Raw genomic sequence first — 23,931 nt, 5'->3', positions numbered from 1 at the left:
AGAACTTCCAGAAGTACAGGCAGGATTTTGAAGAGGCAGAGGAACTAGAGATCAAATTGCCAACATACTCTAGATCATGGAGAAAGCTAGGAAGTTCCAGAAGAACATCTACTTCTACTTCATTGACTATGCTAAAGCCTTTGATTGTGTGGAGCACAACAAATTGTGGCAAGTTCTTAAAGAGATGGGAATACCAGAACATCACACTTGATCTTAGCCAAAAGGCCGAGAAGCCAATAAAGGTACTCTGAATCTGAATCTACCAGAGCATCTTATTTGTCTCTTGAGAAACTTATATGCAGGTCAAGAAGCAACAGTGAGAACTGAACATGGAATCACTGATTGGTTCAAAATTGAGAAAGGAGTTCGGCAAGGCTGTATACTCTCGCCTTGCCTATTTAACCTGTGTGCGGAGCACATCATGAGAAAGGCGGGATTAGAGGAGTCACAAATTGGGATCAAGATTGCAGGGAGAAATATCAACAACCTCAGATATGCAGATGATACAACTCTAATGGTAGAAAGCGAAGAGGAACTAAAGAGCCTGTTGATGCGGGTGAAGGAGGAGAGTGCAAAAGTTGGCTTGAAACTCAACATCAAGAAAACAAAGATCATGGCATCCGCCCTCTCAATTCCTGGCAAATAGATGGGGAAGAAATGGAGGTAGTGACAGATTTTATTTTCCTGGGCTCCAAGATCACTGCAGATGGGGACTGTAGCAAAGAAATTAAAAGACGCTTGCTCCTGGGGAGGAAAGCTATGGCAAATCTAGACAGCATCCTAAAAAGCAGAGACCTCACCCTGCCAACAAAAGTGCGTCTAGTCAAGGCTATGGTCTTCCCAGTTGCAATGCATGGCTGTGAAAGTTGGACCATAAGGAGCGTCAAAGAATTGAGGCTTTTGAACTCTGGTGCTGGAGAAGACTCTTGCGAGTCCCTTGGACTGCAAGGCGAACAAACCGGTCAGTCCTAGAGGAGATCAGTCCTGACTGCTCCTTAGAAGGCCAGATCCTGAAGATGAAACTCAAATACTTTGGCCACCTCATGAGAAGGAAGAACTCCCTGGAGAAGAGCCTAATGCTGGGAGCGATTGAGGGCAAAAGAAGAAGGGGATGATAGAGAATGAGGTGGCTGGATGGAGTCAATGAAGCAGTTGGTCCAAACTTAAATGGACTCCGGGGGATGGTAGAGGACAGGAAGGCCTGGAGGATCATTGTCCATGGGGTCGCGATCGGTCGGACACGACTGCGCACCTAACAACAACAACAACAAGCATAAATCATCATCACCAGCTACTTCTTTAAGCCAGCTCCACAATAGACAGCATACAGTGCATGGAAAATTAGTTTTATATATCAACAAACCCTCAAGTTATCTCAAGTAGTACAAGTAATAATCCCTCTGGTGAACTTCTTGCTCTACTCTTCTCACTCTGTTCTAGCACAACAGTAGAGATACCCACACAATTTGGATTCCCAACACAAATCTTAAAAGAAAGCTGTTCCTACGATAAGTGATAAATGAGTGATTGATTGTGTAAATCTGGACAAGTTTCTTCACCCTCTTTTTGTTCCTGCTCACACATCTGTCTTCTGAGACAAGAGCAGAGTCTGCACTTACTTTGTTTATTCCATCGTCAATCCTGTTGAATTCAGATCGCTTTGAACTCGGGTCTTCCTCTCCCCCCCCCTCCCCATTGAAACAGGAAAGTGTTCTGCACGTGGTTAGGGAGGCTCAGAAGGGGGGGGGGGAGGCAAGCCTCTTTCTTTATTTTCTTGAAGGGGGGGAGAGGAGCCAAGCAGGGAGCCTCTTTCTTTTCTTGGAGGGGGGGGGGAGAGGATCGAAAAAGGCAGAGAAGGGAGAAAAAATCCAGGACCAACAGAAGTTGAGAGAAATTAGGGGCTTCTCCTTTAAGGCAAGCTTGTCACATGACCAGGTGTGGCCTATCAGAGGTTCTCTACCACGGAGCTTGCTTTCCCAATCTGGATTTGAAAAATATTGAGCATTAAAAGCACTCTAAGATATCACGCAATAAAGATAGGGTCACTCTGGATCAATCCTTCTTGCTGCAGAAGGAAAATTTAAATCGCCCAAAATCCAAACGGAAATTGCATTCTGTGTAGAGGGCAGGGACTGAATCGACCTGGGATTGGAATAAAAGCTCTGTGCAGTTTACACCAAGATGTAGTAAGAGCACAACATTAACTCTTCTGCATAAACTCAGAGCAAACCATTTTGAACACCAGAGCTTGGGTTTTGTCTTGTTTCGTTTTTATTTACATACAATGGCTTTTCCACTAGAAATTGCCAGGAGTGGCATGAACTATTTCAGTTTTTCTTTCTGAATGGACAAAAGGCCCACTCTGCTCTCCTAAAAACGATGAGGTCTCCTTTTTCTTTTACTGCATAAAGACATAAATCAGGAATCATTCTGCTGAAGCCTGTGTGAAAGCACAAGTTGACCTGCATCAGAAGGAGGCCACTCAAACCCCTTCCTGGGCCTTCCACAGATGCCAGGGCATATGTTCCTTTTTTAAAGAGCTGCTGGAACTCTGCTCTTCTCTGTGGCCTTTGGAGCTATTTGCCAACAGAGAAGCTGCATCTGTGCAGATTTCTGCATTGGTTTGACTTCATTAATCAAATCATTCCCTGACACAAAACCATGCAGGAATCGGTGGGGATGTGAGGCCGGAAACCAGGGGATTTGTTGAGTGGCTCCAGGGGATGTGTCAAAAATGACACAGAGACACAATTTCTGTGAGAGAATGGGACTTCCGTGCTTACTACTAAGCTTCTATATACACAACTGGAGGACTTGCTCTGAAACCATCTATTGCATGCCACTGATGACATTAATCCTAACCTGTTCAGCACTCAGTTCTGCAGCTACAGTTTTTTACTAAGTGGTAGCATAGCTCTGACTTGGCAGGCTGGTTGTCTGCATCCTGCTGGTTTCTGCATCCTGCTGGTTTCTGCATCCTGCTAAGTAGTGGGGGGGGGGGGGATCTTACAAGACTCCAACAAAGGGCCCAACACCTCCAATAGCTCTGCAACTCATGCACCACTCTCAGTTCCCAGAGAGAAACATGTGATGTGCGAGTTTTTACATCCTATCTAGGGCAGAGTCTGCACACAATAGATAATGCACTTTCAATACACTTTCAAAGTAGATTTTCCTGTTCCGCACAGGAAAATCCAGCTGCCAAAGCACATTGAAAGTGCATTATCCTGTGTGTGCAGACTAGGCCGGCTAAAAGGACTTACTGAAAGTGCCTTTCCTCCAATCGCATCTCCTTCCCAGTACTGGAGTTAACATTAATACTTAGAATGTGCACTTGGCATTTGCAATAATCTTCACTAGCTCTTACAACAATCTCGGAAGAGAGTAATACTAATTCCATACTACAACAGGGAAATGGCATAGGAGGGGATACTGAAATTGGAGAGAGATGTGTCTCTTTGGATTGGCCAAAAAGTACCTGAATCAGCCTTGATTCGGGCACAAATTGGCCAAATGCAATCCAAATCACTATTTGCCTATACGTTTAAGTGGCCAAATCAACCCTATTCGAATCGCTGAATCATGATTCAGTGCAATTTGATGATTTGAACAAAGGGTCATTTAAATTTTAAAGGGAAAGCGGAAGGGGGGGAAGGTGCCCCTTTTTGTCCCTTCTGGGCTCTTGGGGGATGGGGGTTTGAGGTAGGGGCACCAAACTTGCAGTGTAGCTGCAGGAGCCTCTTCTCAAAAGAACCCTACATTGCAGAAAGATTGGACCTCTGGTGAGAATCTACAAACAGATCAGAGAATCTGGAGTTTTTTTTCCTCATCATAAATAATGGAGATCAGAGGGGCCACCTCTTTGTGTGCCCCTAGAATTGGACCTCTTGGTCCAAACTTTGTGCAACTTGTAGGTTCTTTTGAGGAGAGGCTCCTGCAGTCACACTGCAAGTTTGGTGCCTCTACCTAACCCCCCACCCCAGAGCCTAGAAACGACAAAAAGAACTTCAATTGTGCCAAATCAATTCAAATCCGATCCATAAAACCTATGGTTGATTCAGAGAAATTAGATTCGGTCCAGATTGCTTCAGACCAAATCTGAAACAGTCCCCATTTCTCTTTCCCTGCTTATCCCTACTCGAAGCTAACAAAATTAGTAAAGCAGAAAAGATGATAAATCTTAAGTTAGATTTATAATAGAGCACATATCTGTAGCTCATCCAGCAGTAGGTTCAGGTGCAGTGAACAAAAGTCTGCTTAAAAGCAAGTAGTCTGTCAGAGAGAAAGAGAAAGTAACTGAAGAACGTGGCACAGGCTGAGAAGCGCTTAATTAAAGGCAAATTAAAAAGAAAGCAAGTGCACATTATCTCTCTGTTTCTTTGGCCTTCACCATAGGTGAACTAAGTTATTAAATGCTGCATATTCTACAGTTCTAAGGTGGGTTTGTGAACAAAAAACCAGATTCTCCATCTAAATGGACTCTATGCACTGCAGGTGCTAATCTGTTGGTGATCCTTGGCCCAAGGGAAGTGCATCTGGCCTCGACCAGGGCCAGAGCCTTTTCGGTCCTGGCCCCAATCTGAGCTCCCAGGAGAGCTGAGGGCCCTGACAGAGCTGTCAAAGTTCCAAAGGGCTGCAAAACGGAGCTCTTCTGCCAGGCCTTTGGCTGAGGCCAGAGCGGAGAAAATCAAGGGCCCCTCCCCAGCCAGCGCTAGAACACCAGCAAACCCCCCACCTCGAGGTGGATGGTTGCCTTGACAGGATGCTTGGGGGGAGGGGGTTCCCACTCATCTTTGGTTTTGTAGTTTTAACAGGGGTTTCATGTATGCTGTTGTAACCTTAGGTACCTGAAAGGCTGAGCAGCAGCAGAATATGTATTAAATATTTAAATGAAAACATTTATTTAAATATGTATGCACATATAAAACTTAAAAGCATCAACATATCACACAGTACTGTACAAATTCAAAACATTTTGACACATGGATAATTAATAAGAAACCAGAAAAACAAATGCATTTCAACCCCTCTCGGGATCTTCTTCAGTGGTCTAATATTTAAATACACACCTATGATAAAAAGTGAGACACATGAGAATACACTCAGGATGAGAGAGGAATTCAATAAGGGTGGCACTTTGAAGAATGAACACTCTAATTGGAAGGCTCCAAGAGATATACTAGGACATTTTTCATTAGTGTGGTGGCCTCTCCATTCATATTGTTTACCACCTTATAGTTCGCATTATTATATCATAGGAGTGTATTTAAATATTAGACTACAACACCAACTGGGACCCTGAACCTCCCTCCCTGGAATCCATGTACCTGAATCTATACCATGGAGCTGTTTGATTACTATTCTGTTAAATTGTTCTCTTCTGTTACTATTACTATTGTCACCATTGTTATATTCTGGTTCTCAAAGAGTACGTGCTCATGAAGCACTATAACAATCCAAAGGAATACAAAAACTGTTAAGATTCTTGCAAGTATAGGTCAGAGTATATAAAACAGGAAAAAATACACAAATTTCCAGGATTTGTTTTCCGTATTTATTATTTATTTATTTTGTATTTATATACTGTCCTCCCTTGCGGCTCAGGGTGGTTTACAGAAAACATTAGATGAGTAACAATGTACAGAATAAGTTTGGTAACTGTGTCAATAATCTAAACATCAACAATTATAACATATGTTCATGTAACCATATTAACAGTCTTAGTGTCATCGACATCAACAGTCATAACATGACATAACACGATCAGGTGACATTTCATCCACAATCCCATAGAGGGCACTTATCTGGTTGGGGTGGGGCAATAGATGTTGCTACTGACCTCGACCAAGCACCTGGTGGAAGAGCTCTATTTTGCAGGCCTTGTGGAATATAATTAAAAACAAATGTGGGAGATGCAGTGAACTGAATTGGGGCTACGGCACTATGGGAGGGACTTTGCTTCTCCCATGTGTTGCTTTTATGATCACCCCCTCCTGTTTTTATTCATTTATTTGTAGATAAACATGACTGCTTGCATGGTGCAGAAGTTATTATGACGCTTTGCTTACAGTTACTATCACATTTCAATCCCATGGACTCCAGGGAATTCATGGTGGCAACCATAAGCTTCAGCTCCTCTATTTATCATCACAATAAGACTGTGAAGAAAGTTAGGCTAATAATTGGCCAAGGGTCACCCACAAAGTTTTATGAATAAGGGAGGATTTCAATGCAGATCTCATTGCTCAACTGAGTTGCCAACCTCAAGTTAGGAAATTCCTGGAAACCTAGGGATGGAAACTGAGTTGGGTGATGTATGAGGAGGAGAAGGATCTCAGTGGGGTATCATTCCATAAAGTCCATTCTCCAAATCAGCCACTTTACCCACAGAACTGATCTCTCTAGTCTAGAGATCAGTTGGAATTCCAGGAGATCTCCAGGTACCCCTGGACATTGGCAACCTGAAGTCCAGCACTGTAATTAATACACTAAACAGGCTGAAAAATATGGAAATGCCTTAACTCTTTTCTTCTCAAACTAAGGGGTGTTTTAGTATAGGTTAGCATTTCTAGAGGAGAACCGGTCAGTCCTAGAGGAGATCAGCCCTGACTGCTCCTTAGAAGGCCAGATCCTGAAGATGAAACTCAAATACTTTGGCCACCTCATGAGAAGGAAGGACTCCCTGGAGAAGAGCCTAATGCTGGGAGCAATTGAGGGAAAAAGAAGAAGGGGAAAACAGAGAATGAGGTGGCTGGATGGAGTTACTGAAGCAGTTGGTGCAAACTTAAATGGACTCCGGGGAATGGTAGAGGACAGGAAGGCCTGGAGGATCATTATCCATGGGGTCGCGATGGGTCGGACAAGACTTTGCACCTAACAACAACAACAGCATTTCTAGTCATTTGGTTATTGAAGTCATTAAAGGGGGGCTCAATAGTTTGCATATCTAGAATTGAACTCTTGCCTTCCCTAAGATTTCAGGTCATGTGATGAATAACTTTTAATATGATGTTTGGGTTTAACTTTTCATAAAGGATCAGAAATTCTTTAGACGACAGGTTGATATTAATAAGTTTGAGTCTTTCATTGGCAGTGGCTTATCATGAGCTTTACACAACAGTCTGTTCTGTCTTGTGAGCCCTCTAGTGGCACCATTGAGGTTGAAAACCTAAAATTGTCCCTGCAGAACAAGACCGCAGTGAAAACACTGTGTTCTCCAAATAAGAAACTAAGGGTTCAGCCCTGTTTACAGCACAGTATCAATGTGGGCTAGAGTATAATAGGCTGGATTTGTATCACACAGAAAACTTTCCCTCAGACAAAGATAGTCTAGTAATTCCTGTAGAAATATTTCTGGAATAATCTAACTGATTGTAAGAGCACCATCTGATTAGGTAATGGACTGTTGTTACCCTGGACTCCTTCTGTGAATCTGTGTCTTTTATAGTCTGTAATACAAACTTTATTTGATCCTGCTCACCTGATCAGCTCATCCAATAGAAATCTCTATCATTCACAGCAAAAGTGAGCTATATTACCTATGATTACATGCCTCTGTCATGGAAATGTTTCTCAGTTCCCTGGGCTGGGCTAGTATCTCTCTCAGAAGAAAAAGAAGACAGACAGAAGGGATGCTCAGCAAGAAAGGACACAGAAGGGAAAATCCAGTGTGTAAGGGAGGGAAGAGGGTGAGATCGCAATAATTGGGAGGACCATCTTGCACAACAGCAAACTCAGAAACATTCATATTGAAGACAAGTGAAAGAAAAAACTCATAGAGACTGATATCCCCAGATGGCACTATAAACCTAAGGATATGCACTAAGCCAGTTTCATTCTTTCTATCTGTATTTGTAATAGCTACCCTGAAATTGTGTTGTCATCCCATGCTGAGGAGAGTCTGTTATTACTGGTTGAGTGCATTGCTTTAAGATTCTCAATAGAATATACTTAAACAAGACAACAATAGGTGGTGCTATAACCTAAGGAATATGAGATGTAGAAATTCTCTGAAACAGTGTTGGAAAGGCCCATGTCATCCACTGCAATCTCATGTTGTAAAGTAGGCTCACTACAACACACAGGTCAGGGTTAGGTAATTAAAACAGCTTTCACCACACCCTAGAAGTGAACTTTATCAAGGGTCAACTCATGCTTTGGGCACATTTTAAATATCAACCTATATCACATTGTGAACCGCCGCGAGCCGGTTTCCGAGAGCGGCGGTCATACAAATCAAATAAATAAATAAATAAATAAATTCATCTCAAGCTCCCTGTCTTGCATCATGCTTTCTCTCCTCTCTACTCACCTTTGATAAGATTACCACCTGAGGCGCTGTTTTTTGCATGCGTTAATCAATAATCAGTTGGGGCTGCAATCTACTTTGAAGAACACTTCCCAGGGAGTAAGTCCCATTAACACCAGTAAGACTTCAATGTGGATGCTTAAGCTTGTACTGTAAAACTTGGCTTGATTGATTAGCAGATGCCAGTTCTAATCAGAGCTGGGAAACTTGATCAGGTAAGACAGAACACTGTACTTTCCTTTTCATAAGATATTGGTTCTAAGTGGGTATGTCATTAAAAGGAAAATGATAAAGATAGCTTTTCAGCGAATGACATCTGTTAGTTAAATTGTAAGTTATGCTTGAGTTTCTTCAAGCACCCGTATTGGAGTTTACAAAACATCCCAAATTCATTGAATATGGTCAAATAATGGCCCCACAATTTTCCTATCCCCCCTTTTTTAATGGGCTTATAGAATGCCACATGCTACATCTGTGCCTTGGTTGTATACTATTATAACTGCTAAGATTTTGCCTGGGAAATTACCATTATTTTATGAGGGTCCTAAGAATTGTCTGCCAGATAAACTTAATCCATCCAGATTCCCTAAGAGAATTACTATTATATCATTTCTCTAGCATCATCAAACTTTGATCAAGTCTTCCTCACTTGCCATTCAGCTGATATTTCCTGTAACATTAGTGTAAATAAATTATTTGAAACCAGCTCATTTTGGCTGTGCTGGGCTATGAATCAGACAGCCAGGGATTCAGCAGCCTGGAAGAAAAGGCTGGAATTCCATCAACCATATAAGAACCTCTTCTTCTTCATCATCATCATCAACCTGTTTGGGTAAAGTCATGAAATTGCCTGAGAAGGAAATCTGTTTTGAAGGCCAACTCAGCAGCTCAGTCATGTCAATATCATCCATAAATCTAATATTTGTTATCTGGGTGCATTTATTTGAAATAATAATAATAATATATTTTTTAAAGGCAGCAGCTATGTTTTAAATCATCAAGAGAAGTAAATTTTAAGTACTAGAGGTTATCAGAGAAGCCTTCACACATAGTTCTATGAATAAAGTACAAATGTTAATCTGAGACTTACATATGTAGGAAAATACGGGTGGAATGCTAGTTTTATAGCTTCTAATGGCCAACATTAAATAAACATTTTGGCTGACTTTACTCCTCCCCTTCCCTCAAAACGTATTTGCCACATTCTCAATTATGTGAATCTGTCTAGCTCCACTGCAGTCTAATCATGGACTGATACATTTACACATACTGAGAAATATGGCCCATTAATATTTACACCTAAGGAACATTCACTTCCTGTCTCTTTAATTAATTTTAAGTCTACATTTGAAAAATATAATTATGAAGATTCTCAAAGCCACTATCCCCATATTGTTATACAATCAAGTGTTATTTTCATTTCAGCACAATCATCTCCTAAACCTCTAATGCATGGGAGGCGTTATGCTGTGCTGCCACCTTGTTTTTGGTCCAGGGCTAGTTACTCCAATTTCCCCCAAAACTGCATGGGAGCCTTTGGCCCGCTTGACCCCCTGTCCACCCCAGATTTGTGTTCCTGTAAGAGGCAGCCAATGGACAGGAAGTGGAAACTTTACACTGGTATTTTTTTCTTTTTTTGGCTTGCCAGTCATTGTCACATGGTACAAACTCCCTTGTGGCACAAGCTTCAAGGATCATTCTGTCATGTTTGAACTTCCTCCCCCCCCCCCGCCGCCCAAAATCAATCTTTTTAGTGCTCCATACCATGCCGCAGCACAGCAGAGCCTCCCCGACGACAACACCCTCTTTGTTGTTGTTGTCAGGTGCAAAGTCGTGTCCAACCCATCATGACCCCATGGACAATGATCCTCCAGGCCTTTCTGGCTTCTACCATTCCCCGGAGTCCATTTAAATAGCAAAAATGCCTGGTGCAAGCCCACAGCACTGCTCCAAGTTGGGGAGGCCCTGCCATACTATGGGGGGGGGGGCATATGCAACAATACCCTCTTAAAAATAGCAAAAGTTAAATTACTTATCTAGTAAGGCTGCCTCTTTCTGCTAGTCATTTAGTCAGCTCTTCTCATGCTAACTACAATTTAGTTATCCCTCCCTTAGATAGGGAGTAATATTTAGAATTATAACAGAGCTTTAAAGATTTATAATTAACTTAGTTTATTTTAATCAGTTATTGGATTTCTTTTTGTTTTATTTTGTCTAGGAAAATAAGTAATTCCTCAGACTTCTGTAGACTAGGCCTCCAGTCAGTGAACTAGCTGACGTTTAATAAATAGAAGACCTCCAGAAAAATTCCAGAAACATTAGCAATCTTACCTGTACTTTGTGAATAGGTAGTTCCAAAAATGTATTAGTATATATATATTAAGGTGGATAATGTATTCTAATGTTTTTTCTGTTCTATTCTTTATATCTATACTTTAAAATGATCAATATGGGCAATAGAATGCATGGCATAATTCCTTTATTCATTCAGAAGTTTGGAAGTCATACTTTAAAATCTTGTTTGCTATTCCTAGGGAACTTTTTACTCCTGAAATATTTGAACCACTTCACCCTCTTCCAGATTGACCTGAGGTGACCCTTTCTCCAGCTGAAAGTTTGATCCACAACCTCCACTCAGGAAAGCTAGTACTACCCAAAGTAGTTCAGCTTTGGGCCGTTCTCTAGTTCTATATCATTTGATAGAAAATTACATGCATTTCCCAAATGGCTCTCTTTATGTAGAGTTTATTGATCTGAAAGAAACTTTTGATACCATCCTTAGAACGAGACTCTGGGAAAAGCTGAAACACACCACAACTGATAAAAGCTGCTGTGACTCATCTAGCAACTTCCTGCAGCACTTACAGCTCAGGTTCACTGTGGTTATGGCCATTTAACTTCAATAAAGAGGTTGGGCAGGATGCTTTTTGGTCACATTTTTGGTCAACCTATGTAAGAATGATCTTTTGACTTTCTTTAATTAGGTTTGTCATCCACCCTGTTTGGCCAATTGCAATATTCCAATTTTGCTTTGTGTTAACGATACTGCTCTGTTCTGTCAGAAAAGAGTTGGTATGCAGAGATAACTAAAATATTCTCAATACTAAAAAGTAAGCCCACTGTAGAAAAAATACAGTGGGCACTAGCGGGGTGGGTGGATGGACACAAAGAAGGGAGAAAGGGAGAAAGCCATGAAGACAGAATGAGAGCAACCTTCCTGCAAAATAGCAAAACATGACCCCAATTGACCCCTCAGTACCATGAAATGGCATGGAGCCAAGTGGGGCGTGCTTGGTCCCCTCCTGGCCACTGTAGCACAGGGAGGAGCCAGACCTTCCAGACCCAGCTTTTCCTGTGTGCGTGGGCCTGGCTCGACCTGGCCGCCAATATTGGCCACATCAAAAAAGGGAATGCTGAAAAATCAGCATTCCCTTGCTGTGGGCCAACTGAGGCCCTAAAGCAATCCAAGACTGGGGGGGGGGGCAAGCTGGTGGCGATGTGATGCATAAGCGGGGATTAGCCCTGCTGCCATGCCACTGCCAGCCCAGCCTTTCCTCCCCGTGTGCTATCGGCCCAGCAGTTGCAAAATATGTTTTATTCCTTTTGTCTGTTGGGTGATAAATGACTAAACAAGTATTGACTGATCAAGACTGGTGTATCATGAAGCTTTTGGTGGATAAAGGAAGGGGGGACGAATTCTTCATAAAATCACATTTTGAAAAATTCTTAAAACCAATATGCCTTCCCTTTCATAAATTATCATATAGAATTAGATCAATGGTCCTGACAGACTCTCCCACTTCTACTATGCCCAGGGATAGTGGTGTCCTACTAGGAGGAACAATTTTTTTTATTTATCCCATACATATTTTAATTTCACTCTTCCTCTAGGAAGTTCAGAATAATGTCCCTCTTCCTTTCCCACATTTTCTCTGAACAACTTTTTGAAATAGGTTGGGCTGAGAAAGAGGTCATTTGGTCATCTTAGGCCAATGGGAGCCTAAGATGTCCCTCAAGCTTTTATCCTGCCCTTCCTCCAAATAGCTCCAAGTGACATCTCTCTGATCTTTTCATGACACAAAGATACCATATGGACCAGACCTATACATGAAGTCCATATTTTATAGTGCATTTGCTTAGATAATGTAAAGGTCCTAAGAAGAAATTCCTCACTAAGGTTCATGGTATTAATTTACACAGAAGGTATTTTTTTTCTGAAGATTTATGATACTACCTAAACTATTCAATGCTTCACTGATGTATAAGTAGAAACAAAATGTATCTATGGACTTGAAGTGTGAGGGAAGAAGTCAGTTTGATAATTGGAAAAGGTAGGTGTCACTCACCAACCAACCCCAAAACACTTTCCCTCTTTGCTCGCAACACCAAGCTTTCTTAGAAATAGTTTTACTGCTCAAAATTGTTTTACCTCCTTCCTTAAACTGAGAAAAAGCTAAAGACAGCCGCAGGCCCAAGCTGTACTCAACTCCATGTGGTATTTTGAGTTATAGTTTAACTTCCACCTGAAAATAGAGGCCAATAGGTGAAGTGTGCAGGCTGGAGAGTAGTACTGTAACTAGAATGCCATTAGTTGGCATGCTACATAAACCGGCCTTCCGTGAATGAAAGCTTACAACCTGTGACGTACAAATATTGCAGGTGGCAAATGACAGTCCTTGGGCCTGCTAGTACAAAACATAGCTTCTAACATTTCCAAATACAGGAACTTTTATATATTCATTTAAAACTATTGTGGACCATAAAACAGTAAAGAGTTGCTGTCAACACAACTAAACAAGGCCAGGGAATTGCTGCTGAGGAACATCTAGCCAGCTGTGTTTCCCTCTTCCAGGTATAATAGCTGGGTGTGGCTAGTGATGTGAGCCCAAGAGGCATGTGCCAAAATTAGGTCAATGCTAATTGATTTGTTTAGACTATTTTAGTATATTAGTATAATACTTTTGTTTGGAAAGTTATGTATGCCATTGTGGAACCCTTGGGAGAATAACAGCAAAAATGCTGTAATAAATAAAGTAAAATATGAAAATGAGGTTTTATACCTAGAAACTCGTTCTGAATAAAGCTTTTTGCCATCGGCAGCTTGGAAATTTCATTCTGACGGGTCGTCTCTGCTTGTAATAAATAATCAGCCAGATTCAGAAGTATTTAATCTAAACTGGAGTAAAGTGTATTCAATTGAAATCAACAGGGGATGTCAGACAGTGCTGGATGACATCGGACAACTGTCTGGTCCGCGATCTTCAGTCTGGTTGGCTCCTGGGTTTCGTGAAGCATTTCCGGCATGCCTGCTTTGTAAAGGACATTTTGGCAAATTTAGTGCTTTAGAAAACCATCTTAAAGGAGTACATGAAGGTGAAGCAATGATGTATAAGTGTAGGTCTTGTGAGTATAGAAGTGGAAAAGTTCAGTTTGTGTTGATTCATCAAGGTACATGTAAAAGTAAGGATATCGGAAAGGTAAAAGGTACTTTTGGATTGTGAGTTGCAGTTTATAATGAAGTGTGGACTATTACAGCATAGAAGGTTTAGGCATTCTGTAGAAAGAAAAAAAAAGAAATAATTGAAGTGGTTAAGGGGAAAATTGAGCCCAAGTGAGGGCAATCTAAGGTGTTGGACTCCTGCAGAGGTTATAAGTTAAAGGAATTGGAGATGGAATATAGAGTTCAGAGTAATAGCAATGTATTGATAAGTAAGGAGTTGGCTACTAAGACAAATAAACAGATATCAGATAAGAGATTGTATTTGTTGGGAAAGAAAAGTAAGAAAAGCAAGACTGAAGAGGAAGATGTGGTTAACAGGTTGGTAAGTAAAGCAAGATTAGTGAGAAAGTTGTAGGATTACAAGTGTATTATAAGGAACTGTTGATGGAAGGCAATAGTGAGAAATTTTATTTAGTAGAAGCAAAAGTAATATTAGGATCTTGGATTGAGGGACAGGAAAATATACAACAGCTAGCTGAAGATATGACTATGGAGTCGTTAGTTCAATTTTTGGAACAATAATGGAGGAAATCTTTTAAGTACATTGGAAGAAATTGGAGAGTGTTAACTAATTTGAAGATTTAGGACAGTTTCAACCATTTGGAAAATCTGATAATATTTTAAACATTTTTATTTTCATATTAAGATAAAAGAATGAGCATAACAAATACAATAAAATCAATTTAGACATTAGATTGTTATAGTTGCCATTTTAATCATATTGCATAACTATTCACATGGTCAACAATTGACATTGAGTAAGCTTAACATTTTGAACCCATAGTTGTTCTCATTCTTCTGAAGATACATTATGGTTAAAATTTTGCATCCACTTAATCATACAGCTTTTGACCCAATAAAATCAGACTCCAGTAACACCTTTAAGACCAACAAAGATTTATTCAAGGTGTGAGCTTTCGAATGCAAGCACTCTTCCTCAGACTATGAACTGCCCATCAGGACAGTGGGAATATATAAGCAAAAGTCAAGGTCTTGACTCTCCACACCAAGGGAGCATTTTTCCCTTAATTATATTTTCAAGTGATTGTCGAAAACGACAGCACTTTCAGTGAATATATTGAATTTATTAATAACAACTTTGTGGAGGACTCATTTTGCCACTGATGAAAGCACTGAAAATGGAGAATAATCTAGAGACTGTTTTGGCAGAGTCCAGGTGGAAATAAAGAGATAACCGACTTTTATACTCTGATTAAGCCATTGGACAGATTCTTTTTTCCTTTGTTATTAGCAAAGATAAAAGCAGGTGAATCCAATTCAACTTGGACCATCCTTAATGTTCTATGCCCGTAAATCCTCCCAAATTACAAATAATTTGTTAAACATGTTTTTAACTTAAGATACTACATAGCATCATGAATCAGCAAAATAAGGAAAAGCAAAATATATGTAGAATGTGAGAGGACAAGACATACCGTTGAACTCCTCATAACAATATGTTCAGCATCACTGTCACGACAGAAGGATGAACTTACTCCGCCAGACTGTACAGCATGCATTATCAAGAAAGAGACTCTTCTGATGAGCATATATTGGAAATGAGAAGACTCTTTCAGGAGTTAGAAAGCTCTGATGATGCGCAATCAAATGTTAACATAATTACTAGGTTATTCCTAAGTGTATTCTATGACCTTCATCCAACAATAAGTCAGATAGAAAATAAATATGTTTTTGACTTGATTTTAAGATGAAGATAAACAACTAGTCATTTCAAAATGGAGGCATTTTTATTCTTTGTAAAATTATGAACAAGCCATTTTGTCAGATCTTAGCCACCAGTAAACACAATCAGTAGTTTATCATTGCTGTGGGATTTGTGACTAAGGATTTGCTGGTTTCTATATGAAATGGCTCCTTTTAAAATTACTTACCAGAAGAGATTGCAGTCACCTGAGAGAAGGTGACTTTGGAATTTATAATGTGTCCTCACTAGGGTATTTCAACTGAGGCACAATCAAAATAATCTTTATGACCTATAAATTTCTAAGACAGGTTATGTACTCATTAGTGATGATGGTATGTGCTAATTATATCTACTTTTCTTTCCCTTGCCTACAGCTGCTGAAAAGTTTGCTATGATGCAAGATCTAAAAAGGACAGAGGGTGGCAAATGAGAATGCAAGGTTTCTTTTCCTGAAAACCAATGACCACTTCAGGAAGTTGTATCCTCTTTTCATGTCCCTTGGCAACCATGTTGACCATAACATTTGTCATCTCACATTTCAAATTTCTCTTCAGAAAAAGAAATTACAGAGGGACAAAATCTCATATTTTCATTCTAGATTTCCCTCTGACTTTGATAAGAAAGCACAAGCTGCCTCAGAAGTTGAGAATTCTTGTCATATATCATTTTCCAGAGAAATTTTGGAAATTATGTACCTGGATTTCAACTAAGGGCTTTCCCTTTCTATGAATCTACTTAAGTGGCACATGTGTAGTGATGGCAATTAACCAATCAAACCTAGAGCATCATTGTTGATGCACAACATATTGTTAGCCTCCACTGTAGTAAGAAAATTTGTAGTGTGTGGATTTACTGTAGGTGGATAACACAAATGAGCTGGGTTGGATTCTAGTAGCTTAACCCACACTTCCTGATTCATACAATCCCTGGCTTTCACCTCTCACACATAAAATGCACTCACCAGTTCTACAAGCACACATTCCCCTTCATGTTTCCACATTTCCTGTTCAAAATTCCCAATTAGTCATGCACTAAATAGAATGTTGCAATTAGTCTGTGTTTGACCTTCATTTGGTCATGCGGCTGATCCTGAAAACAGGGAACTGATTTCCCCCACCTGCACACACAAATTCTACCCCAGTCCTTGTTCAAGCAGTTCTCTAGATAGCACTTGCACGTTAGCCACTGGCTACCTGACTATTGGGGTTAATGCCAATGCATAACTTTGAGATTTCAATAAGAAGGAAGAAAGGGTCATTATTAGGTTAAGCAAGCAATAATAACTTAGCAAGTCACTGCTTGTGCTCTCTTTTCCCATACATTAATAAAAATAAAGGAAGCTGTCCCTGTGGACACTGATAAACCGCCCTTCCTCACATTCACTGGCAAGGCCAGCCATTGCCTCTTGGTGGCAATGAATACAGTGAAGCCAGCAGTGAGAAGGACTGGCCACTCCCACAGTAAGGATGCTGTGCTCCTAGAATTCCTGGACCACAGTTGGCACACTGGCTCCCTTTGAGTCCTCCAGGCCATGTGCAAAGGATCCACTACTGGCAAGAGGCCGCAACACCTGCAGTGACAAAATGCAGGGGACAGGGCTCCTAAAATTGTGCACAACATTTACAATTGAGTGGAAGGTGGCATTTCAGTAGATATAACCCTCACCTCCCCAGCCCAGTATGGCCATTTAATGATGTCTTCTGAAAAATCTGTGTACGTATTAGTGATAATGCAATTGGGAATCCATATCATTATTTCTTTTTTCCATTGTTGTTTAGCTACCTGTCACTGCTTCATGTCACAGGACAGGAGATCAGCAAACTAATCCCTTCTATTCGTTTCCCAATTCCTAATTCCAATTAAATACATCTGTGTTTCCAAAAGGATTGAACACCTTTCGCCATGAAAATGTTGATAGGGTAGAAGGATCATTGTCCATGGGGTCGCAATGGGTAGGACACAATTTCACAACTAACAAAGTGTTCATGTAAGCCTGGAACACAAGAGAACCGACTACTAGGGGCTTTTCACACGCCTTCAAAATCGCACAATGGTTGCCAATTGAAAACGCTACTGATTTGCCATTATGCACAACGTCGTTGACAATCTGCCACACACCTGAAACCGATCCGCAAAAAGCGCTTCCTTATAGCGCTTTCAGGGAAATCCCCAAAAGTGGATTCACCCTCTGGAAAGCACTACACTCCTGCAACCAATCTGCAACACTAGCGGGAAAGTTCTGTGCGTTACCATTGTTGTGGTTTCTACAAAGTCCCTCCCCCTGGCTCTCTCCTCTGATCTTCCGGCAAAGCGATAGCCATTTTTTTTTCTCCGAGCGAGCGGGGCTCAACCCACCAGCGAGTCTCTGTTTAGAGGCTTCCCCGGCTTCAGTCCCTCCCCAGAGCTGTTTAGTCACTAAGCACAGAGAAGCCCGTTTGCTGATGTATTTTCCCTTTATTTTTTACACTGTTTTCGGCCGAAAATCGGGCCCGTGAGGGGGGGGGATTTTTTTTTACTCGGGAGGAGCGTGGCAACGATGAAACGACAGCTCAAACACAGATAAGTGAATCAACACAGTGAATCAACACAGATTCGTTGCAATGGGTGTGTTTTAAAAAAAAAACCTTTCTTAAAGGGAAAGGGGCTGTTTGGGAGCATGCTAACGGCTGCCCATTGGCTGCTTGACGGCCAGGGGCGGGATGAGCTTGGCAATAGCGCTTCCTTTCTAGCAATTTTTGCTGAGACCGGAAGCCTTTGGGAAACGATAGAAACGCAACTGGATTCCACTACAAAGTCAGGTATGCATAATGACGAATTCCACTATTTTAAATGGCAATTTTTCGTTCAGCAAACAATTTGCTATAAGGATCCCGGTGCGGAAAGCCCCCTAGTCTTCCAGTCAGAGGTGGACCAAGAAAAGGCACATGGAAGGACTTCCAATCACAAGCGTACCTCTGAATATACAAGAAGGGGGATGCAAGCTCACTTTCACAAAATATTTTGCCATTAACAGGAAGCATAGGATGCATAAGCAGACATCAAGAAGATTGTACTTCAGAATGCAGATCTCCGTAAATTCATGGAAAAGAGCCAAAACGTTAAATTACAATCCATATGACATGTCTTTGTGGATGAATACCAAAAAGCTATCAGCGAATACAGAAAAGCTGTTATTGAAGTTACATAGTACTTATCCACTTATGGTTGTCGTTAAAAATCTCTTTCCTGTGCTGGCAAAACATGCGTGGGAAGTAATGTTCAACTTCAAACATCTACATTTGCTGGTCCGATCAGTGCTATATGTGTGTGGAGCAACTGTCCCTAAAAGCTTCATATGATTTCACTGGGACACAGGGTACAAATGTTACTCGCAAGCATCAGTTGCCAAGATGGTCACAGACTTTAAAATGCAAATAAGTTTGGACTATCCTTTATCCCATAGGCCACTACCAAACTCTGGCCAGAGAAGAGATTTTTTAGAAAACAAGCCAGATCAACAGGATCAATTTAATCTCTGGATAGTATCAAAGTAGTCCTTGTGAGACACTCTCTGTATACATTGTTAGGGCAAACTTCTATCTTCCTTCTAAGTAGCTCAGAGGACCTCAGACTACTGCAGCTTCCTTATCCCAAAGGACCAAGCATCAAGCCATCTTTCTGTCTTTGCTCACAGAGACTTTTTTTGACATTGGCAAAATGTGTTACATGAAAGACAAAATGATGATTATTCATCTGCACGGCATGCTCATGGGCTGCTAAGTGCCAGGAAAGATGGTATGAGAGAGTAAAATTGACTTTTTTATAGGAGCACTTGTTCTGCAGCTGCTGGTTAGTCAGATGCAAATATAAATCACCTGCCTCAATGTACTTGTATAAAAACATTTAGGAGCATGTTAAATTCTCATAAAAGGCAGAACTTTTCAAGTAAACTTTTGCATGTTCCCTTAACAGTTTAGTTAAGAAAGATTGATGGGTTATTTATTTTTATAGTCTTTGACTTGGAAGACAATGTTCAGTAACCTTTGACAATAGTGCTACAGAAACCTTATCAGCAGTGTCCAATACAAACAACACTTAAAACACCTTCAGATGGTAATTGCAGTTGTAAGTTGTCAATATGCATTGATGTGTAAAGATTCCTAGAAGTATTTACCTCCTGAAGTCCATTCTTTTTCACCACTTCAGTTATGTACATGCAGCTAGGAGAATTCCCTGTAAGGAGACATCATGGCTGACATATAGCTCTGAATCCTAATCCAGGGCCAGGGCAACTTTCTGAGCTTTTCAGGGCTCATGTTAAATTCATTTTATGGGTTTAAAAAATTGGATTTTTCTTCCTAGGCTGAGCATAATTTCCCCCCACAAGGGTTGAAGCAGAAATGCTCAGATCCCCTCTACTAAGGTTGGCCGTGCACTTACCAGGGCCACGTAATTGGACATGCAGCAGACAGAGCCAAAAGGAAGAAGAAGCACCTGGCCACCAGAAAGACCAGCCCAGACGGCCAGGGTAGTGGGTCTGGTCTGGCCTGGCCATCCCCGATTTGGGGTGTGGCAGCGAGGGCCGAGCAAGGGGGGCTACATGCTCAGCAACTTCTTTCTGGCTGCTGGTGGTGACACTTCACACTTGCCCTTCCTGTATGTAGGATCGACTTGTGCCCCCCCCCCCCACGGGGTTGTGGTGCTCCTGTTTGCCGTTCTCTCTATTCTGTCTCAGCTGGCAGCTTGGGCATAAACAGAGCTGTTTTGCTGGGCAGTCTGGGTCTGCACACCAGACTGCCTGCACCGGGGGGGGGGGGGGTAAGGGCTGGGGTGGCCTGGTGATCCAGCCTCTGCTGTCCCCCAGGACAGTTCCTAGATGGCTGGAGTGCAATGTGCTGCCTGCTGACCAAGTGTGTGTTTCAGCTGCAAGGGAGGCATCTGGGAGTGGAGTGCCTGGCAGTCTGCTGACTGCCGGAAGACAGCTCCCTCTCCCCATGCTGTGCCCTGCTCCTGTATATTATAGAGATGTGGTCTTCATTTCCAATATCCAAGTCCCCAAAATCTGCCCGCCTGCTATCCAAGAAATGAATACCAAATTGTCATCTTGCAATGTACACACAGCACAAGTTAATTTTTAGCAGAGTGTAAAATCCACACTGTTTCACTATCATTGTAGGCCAAACCACAAATGACCTTGGAAGATTTGTGAACTGATCTTCCCAGCATTATCTAAAGGATAACAGTGTGAGGGTGCCTTGTTCAGATTTGGGCCATGGCAAGATCAAAGAAGTCAATGTAACCCTCTTCCTATTTAATTCATTTACTTCAGGCAACCCAGTGCTTAAGATGTATACTGTCTGCATGTTTGTTTGCAGGGTTGCCAACTGGCCAGTTTTCCACTGATATGAATGGTTTTTCCCCTTTCTGGGAAGTGGCCACGTGATGATTAGGAAAGAATCTAGGTTTTAATTTAGCGTTTTAAAGACAAAATAATGTGCTGTGCTCTACCATTAAAAACCTTGTAGTGTTATGCTTGCAGCCAATGTAGCCTTTATTTTCAGCACAGGCTTTCTGTGACTCAAAAGGGATTTAACTAAAAACTGCAGTTCTTCTTGAATACTTTTTCTGGTTCCCTTTCACTCTTGATATCTTCTTAGCGACCGATTATGCATGGGGCAGGAAATCCAGGGTGGCGGCAGCAGGCAGCCCCAATTGTGCATGACTCTGCCACCATCCCAGCCCTAGCCTGGCACAATATCCCAGAAAGCCTGCAGTAAGGGAATGCAGAACATTCCATGTTCCCTGGGTTACCATGGGTGCCAGTGGGGGCTAGGTTGGGTTGGCACCATGCATAATTGAATGTATAATGGCTTCCTCTTAATAATTCTTGGCATGAAAACAGTAATAAAAATATGAATACTGGTTCATTAGTGTTTGGTGTGTCCCCCCCCCCATATTTGGGAATATTTAATCTTGCTATCTGTCTGCTGATTCTTTTTAAATTGTCTTTTGAATACAGACAATTGTAATATTGTATCACATTGTTAGTATACTATTTTTTATTCCTAAACCCTCTTGGAGATCTCATAGTCAAAATATGGCATAGAAATATTTTATAGTATAAAATTAAGTTCTATTCCACATACATATTGGGGGGGGGGAGTGAACTATATTCTCTAGACCAATGCTCCTATCTCCCACTGAGAACTTACTTTTTTTAGTACAGAAAAATATATACAAGTAAGTGAAACAGAAATCTGAATCAAAATTCATATTAAGAAAAATATCTACATATTGCCTGAGAAGGAGCCATAGGAGACCTCACTGACTGAGTTCTCAAGAAGCAACAGCTACAGCCAATCAGTAGTCAACAGTGCTTCCATGATAGGTACATACTCTTGCTCTTGGCTTCCCTTCAGTGTTTTTCAGAAAGATCTTATCTGGAGGTAACTGGAGCTCATCTTAACATGAACCTGGCCACACATTTTGATTACTTCTAATGGAAAATGCTCATATTTGTCAAACTCTTCTGAGGCCAAATAACTGTTCACACACCTCCAAATTCTACCACAGTTTAAACACAAAGCATGCCTCTCTAAAGTCCCCCTCCCCCAAATCAGGAAAGATTAATTTTTAAAAGATTCAAGACTCATGATTCCATAAGTGGTAGCTTTCAAAAAGCACTAATCATCTATGATTAGATGCATAGGTGTTTCAATGGAAAAGGATTGAATTTATAAAAATATATTAGTAGACATCACAGGCCCTTTAAAACATTGAGAAAGGGGACTGGTTGCCTGGCTTGATTGACAAGCCGAAAAGGGTCGCGTGTAAAATGCATTACTCTCTTCCGCCATTTCAAGCAGGTATGTGAAGTGTAAGAAGCACAAAAAGGCAGCAGACGGAAGTGAGACAGGAAGAAGGTGAAGAATGGCCGGAGGCATGATAATTTTTAGTGCTATGTCTTTATGCTGGCATAATGCTAATTTTTCGATGTGCTGAAGTGCCCTTTGTTTAACTGGTGTGAAGAACCAGTGACATCACTATTTGATCACACCATATGCACGTGAACTGAAACTTTCTCAGATTTATATTTACTACTTGAACATCTTGAAGTTGTTTCAGTCATCACTAAATAGAGAAGCTGTGGAGCCCTAGCTCCGCTCATAGAACACACATTTGCTAAGGAGACAAATGAACCCAACTTAGTAATAACTGATGTCATCACTATGGAGAGCAAAAATCCAACTACAGTTCAAGAACTGCTGCATTGTATGTGTGTGACGTGGATATTCTTTAGTAGGTTAAACAAGCAGCCAGATGGCAGCCTTGCATTTGTCAAGTCTCCACTAAAATAAAGCACAATGTCATTTTGGGGTGCAAAATTCCCCCTGTGCATTTTCGATGAACCCAATTTCAGACCAATTGTGAGTGGCTATCAAGAGGAAGGAGGGGAGCATGAAAAGCACCTGTACCCTCTCTTCAGCTCCTGTCTTGAGCTGTCTGGATCAGCCTCCATGGCTTTCTCTTTGACTCATTTAACACAAGGACAACAAGCCATTCATGGCACTTTGGTTCTTCTCCTGCATGGTTGGGAGTAATTTCAGCCGCACAGCCTCCATAAGAACCCTGGTCACAGTTCACATAGCAAATGCCACAAGCCACTGCTCGGCTGCTGTGGAAGCTTGGTGGTGACCCCTTTCCCCACACAGATCCCCTTTCCCCACACTAACCAGGGGCAGGGAAACACACATCCAAAGACACCAGCCAAAAAATGGAGAAATATTGATCCCAGAATGTAAGTTGCTTTCCCATGTTCTTATCTGCACATCCAGTTAGCCTTCCATTGAGGTATAGACCTCCCCTAGCTATCCTGTGTACCCTTGGCTTGTTTATTTCTTCACTTCCTCCTTACCAGAAATGCACAGCCCCTTCTGCCTCTATGCATTATGTGTTAGTCCTGTTTTCTTTTGGGCATCTCCATTTTTTCAGCTCCCAGCTTTTCAGGCCACTGTCTCTCCCCTAAGTTCTTTACTCACCCTGTTTCTTTACCAGTTTCCTTGGCACTCCTTTCTCTCTCCCCATCCTGAATGATGTAAGGTCTCTTCATAGTTCCTCCTTGCTTGCTTCATTTGCCTTTCTCTGCTGCCTTTTCCCACAAGTCTTACTCTCTACCTGCCCTTCCATCAGACTTCATTCTCTAAATCACATTTTGCCCTTAGGCTCCTTCTTTCTGGGAACCCTGACTCTTAACTTCCTCATCATGCAAGCTCTTCTCCTGGGAGGGGTAAAAGCAAATTCTGTTTCCTACAAGTCCTGTCTCTTTGGGGCACAGAGACCTGAACTGGACAGAGGGGAACTGTTTCAATTGCTTTCCTACGAGTGCTGTGTATTGCCTTACTTTTACACAGCCATAACCTAGTGTGAGGGTTCAATCCC

The 23,931-nt window shown here is 41.4% G+C and overlaps 1 long non-coding RNA gene across 1 annotated transcript in view; it reads right to left on the bottom strand.

The window, feature by feature from the left end:
• The window catches only part of LOC143829498 (uncharacterized), a 78,887-nt gene extending 55,313 nt beyond the window's left edge, over positions 1-23,574 (bottom strand). Inside the window, exon 1 of the long non-coding RNA XR_013228173.1 lies at positions 23,532-23,574. This is a non-coding gene — a long non-coding RNA (uncharacterized LOC143829498). The remainder of the gene's footprint in view (positions 1-23,531) is intronic.
• Between the last annotated feature and the right edge of the window lie 357 nt (positions 23,575-23,931).

The sequence above is a fragment of the Paroedura picta genome, chromosome 2, assembly GCF_049243985.1.
Source record: "Paroedura picta isolate Pp20150507F chromosome 2, Ppicta_v3.0, whole genome shotgun sequence".
Classification (NCBI taxonomy): Eukaryota; Metazoa; Chordata; class Lepidosauria; order Squamata; family Gekkonidae; genus Paroedura; species Paroedura picta.
The sequence above is the reverse complement of the archived record's forward strand: the minus strand, read 5'-3'. Positions and strand labels throughout refer to the sequence as shown.